The sequence below is a fragment of the Cebus imitator genome, unplaced genomic scaffold (assembly GCF_001604975.1).
Source record: "Cebus imitator isolate Cc_AM_T3 unplaced genomic scaffold, Cebus_imitator-1.0 Scaffold5, whole genome shotgun sequence".
NCBI lineage: Eukaryota > Metazoa > Chordata > Mammalia > Primates > Cebidae > Cebus > Cebus imitator.
The window spans coordinates 11,944,736-11,948,962 of NW_016107320.1; the positions used below are offsets into that span (position 1 = coordinate 11,944,736).

Genomic DNA, 4,227 nt, shown 5'->3' on the forward strand with positions numbered 1-4,227 from the left:
GGGAAACAGATAAATGATCCATCCAAAAAGAATTGGCCGGACGCAGTGGCTCACACCTATAACCCAGTACTATGGGAGGGCCAGGAGAAGGATTACTTGGTGCAAGGAGTTCAAGACCAGCCTGGGCAACACAGCAAGATCCTGTCTCTACAGTAACAAAAACAAAAAAGCTCAGCGTGCTGCAGAGGAATGGCTGTTGGTCTCTGGTGGGTGTAGGTCCTCGGCTGGTCGGGGCTCCAGTGTTCTGCTTCTCACTGCTGAGCTGCTGCCTGGTGAAGAGGAAGCCATGGCACTCCGAGTCACCAGGAACTCGAAAATTAATGCTGAAAATATGGTGAAGATCAGTATGGCAGGCGCAAAGCACTTGCCTATGCCCCTTGCTACAACCTCCAAGCCTGGACTGAGGCCAAAAAATCTATTGGGGATATTGGTAACAAAGTCAGTGAACAGCTCCAAAACGCCTAGGAAAAAAGAAGCAAAACCTTCAGCTACTGGAAAAGTTATTGCTAAAAAAACTACCAAAACCTGTGGAAAAGGTGCCTATGCTGGTGCCAGTGCCAGTGTCCCAGCCAGTGCCAGAGCCAGAACCAGAGCCTGTTAAGAAGAACTTTTTCCTGGGTCTATTTTGGTTGATACTCCCTCTCTAAGCCCAATGGAAACATCTGGATGTGTCCCTGCAGAAGAAGACCTGTGTCATGCTTTCTCTGATGTCATTCTTGCAGTAAATGATGTGGGTGCAGAAGATGGCACCAATCCAAACCTTTGTATTGAATATGTGAAAGATATTTATGCTTATCTGAGGCAACTTGAGGAAGAGTGAGCAGTCAGACCAAAATACCTACTGGGTCAGGAAGTCACTGGAAACATGAGAGCCATCCTAACTGACTGGCTAGTAGAGGTTCAAATGTAATTCAGGTTGTTGCAGGAGACCATGTACATAACTGTCTCCATTTTTGATCAGTTCATGCAGAATAATTGTGTGCCCCAGAAGATGCTGCAGCCGGTTGGTGTCACTGCCATGTTTACTGCAAGCAAATATGAAGAAATGTACCCTCCTGAAACTGGTGACTTTGCTTTTGTGACTGACAACACTTAACACTAAGTACAAAATCAGACAGATGGAAATGAAGATTCTAAGAGCTTTAAACACTGGTCTGGGTCAGCCTCTACCTTTGCGCTTCCTTCGGAGAGCATCTACGATTGAAGAGGTTGATGCTGAACAACATACTTTGGCCAAATACCTGATGGAACTGACTATGTTGGACTGTGATATGGTTCACTTTCCTCCTTCTCAAATTGCAGCAGGAGCTTTTTACTTAGCATTGAAAATTCTGGAAAATGGTGAAGGGACACCAACTCTACAGCATTACCTGTCATATACTGCAGAATCCCTTCTTCCGATTATGTAGCACCTGGCTAAGAATGTAGCACTCCATGCTCATGGTAAATCAAGGGCTTACAAAACACACGACTATCAAGAACAAGTATGCCACGTTGAAGCATGCTAAGATCAGCATTCTAGAACAGCTGAATTCTGCACTTGCTGAAGATTTAGCCAAGGCTATGGCAAAGGTGTAACTTATAAACTTGAGTTGGAGTACTATATTGACAAATAAAATTGGCCTCATGTGCCATCTGTACATATTACTGTTGTGTTTACTTACTTTTTAAGTAAACACAACAGTAATAAGTACAGATTGTGACCTCTTTTACTTTTTTATAGCTTAACTCATTTTAATGTACTTACTTCCTACCGTAGGGTAACGGAAAAGTTGTCTAAAAGGTATGGTGGGGAAAATTTTTTAAAACTGTTTTTGATTTACCTGGGGACCCAGTTGATGTATATGTTATATAATTGGTTCTTATCTCATGTACCTAGTTTTACTTTATCAATATGCGATACTGAAGATGATAGAGGTATTTGAAAATTTTACTTCCATAGGTCTTACTGCATGTAAACCAAGTCATCATAGAGAATCTGCTGCGTAGTTCTATTTTAAAGTAAAAGTCTACCTCCTTATCCCTAGTCCCCATGTTTTCTGTTTCTTCTGGTGATTCTGCCATAATTCTAAGTGATTTACTTTTGCCATTATTTAAGTTATTAACATTAGCTAGTATCTTTTCAAACTTTCACTTTCAAAAAAATAAGAATTTTATATTCTAAGCCCAGTTTTCATTTTGTTTTTGTGTTTTGGTTAAAAAAATAAAACAATTCTCAAATTTAAAAAGAGAGAGAGACTATTTGGAGGTGGGGTTTGGGGAGAAGAAGTTTCAGCAAGAGTAACTAGGAGCAGCTGCGTTTGCAAAACCAGGCAAGCATGGGCAGGAAGGCATGGCTTTAGGGACACCGCCAGGCCGGGAGGCTCAGAGGCTGAACTTGCAGTGCCTCCTCTGCAAGGAAAGGAGGCAGTGTGAACCACCAAGTAAGACTTTGCCATCTATGATACCTGGGTCCGGTTGACATGGCCAGGCCCGGTGGTGTGAGTGAGATGGGCTGAGACTTCCAGGGACCCCCTCTGGTTACTGGTGACTAGTGCCATGTAGGCCTGGCCTTGTGTGAATTACTTGCCTTTTACTTAACAGGGACTTTGTAGGTAAAAGGGTACTTTTTCAAAAGCTTATATAACAGAAAGCTCTGCTCTCATCCTAGATGCCACTGAAGGCCTCCGTGCTCAAACCTACCTGTCCCAGCACCCTGGTATCCAAGTTCAGGGTCACTGCCTTGTAGCCCCACCCAGTTTTCGTGATTTATTTGCACTCCTATCTCCTATCAACAAATGGCTTACACCTCAGTCCACAAGATAAAATAAATTTAAAACAAGAAAACTGAGGCAAAAAGAAAATAGGAGCAGTGAATAAGATTAGTACCAAACACAGACACGTCTTGGAATTCAGTGCACTGTTAGAGAAGGGACACCAGTTTGGTTTGGTGTTTTCTAATCACGAATGCAAATAGGGAAATGGGATCATGTACACAATTTAGAGTCCACAACATTAAATCTAAACAGTCTTTCAAGATAAACATAATCATTCCTGGAACTGAAACCAGGCAGAAATGCCTCCCCTAGATCCTCACAGAAGGGACTCTGTGATGTAGTGAGTAACATCCTCAGAGCAACCTTTCTATAAACATGGCAATGAGCTTCTCGGGTCTGTTTTTAAAAACATCTCTGTAGACTGATGTCATAATATCAAATTGTTGGCCAATTATTAAAAAAAAAAATTCTGCAGAAGACAACCACAATTGTTCTAAGTATCAAAGTCTGGCTTAAATAAAAAGTAGATTTTGGAGAAAGCGGAATGGCTGGACTGGATGATCCTAGTCTTACATGTTAGAAAACTGAAGTTCAAAACATTCTCCAGATGATTCATACGTCCATGTCTCCCATTAAGGAAAAGAGTAAGAAAGCAGAAGAAGGAATTTTTGTCTGTACTTCGGTTTTTTCACCAAGTCTGTGTTCTCATCTAGATGATACAATAGGATGCAATTTATTGGGATTAGAAGGCTTTATTGATGATTGCTACAAGGTAACAAGAAGCCTAAAAGTTTATACCTAGCCAACACCTTCCTGGGCCCTTAACCTCAGCCTACCCTTTAGTTAGGTGGTGCAACCCAACCCCTCTCCAACCCCATCCCTGAACTGCTGTCCCAGGATCCCACTTCACCATGGAGTCAGGTAGACAACCCCTGCCCCCTGGCTCTGGGGTGGTTCCCTGCCTCCCCCTGCCGTGGGACATTCTACACTCTACACATGCCTGAAGGTGGCCCCCAGCACCGACCTCCACTGCCTGCTGCTCCCCAATCCTTGTTCCTCCTGTGGGCCCAGGAATTCAGAATGTGTCATGGTCTCAGTTGTGGGAGGAGATGGCAGTAGGGAATCTGTCGGAGAAGAGGAAGAAAGAGAAGAAAAACGGCCCCCTCTGAAAGCTTTCCAATCATTCCAGCCGCCACCATCTCTAATTCTTTTCTTAAAGTATAAAATCATTCTTTCACTGATCTCACTCGTGGCCAGAGCTCAGTACAGGCCCATCCGTCATGGGGCTGATTTGGTTCAGCAGGTGTTGGCTGGGCCATCGCTCATTTCAGGCTAATCTGCTAGCGGCTGTCAGGGGTTATGGAGTATTTATTGAGTTTGTGTCAGGTCCGGATGACCAATAGCCAACAGCCGGTGGATACGCACTGACATTGATGATATTGCTGAATTAAACGAGGTGATGTATACTCAG

General features: G+C 43.3%; 1 pseudogene; it reads left to right on the plus strand.

The window, feature by feature from the left end:
- The first annotated feature begins 286 nt into the window (after nucleotides 1-286).
- LOC108309223 lies at nucleotides 287-1,578 on the plus strand (annotated as a pseudogene).
- Nucleotides 1,579-4,227: the final 2,649 nt, after the last annotated feature.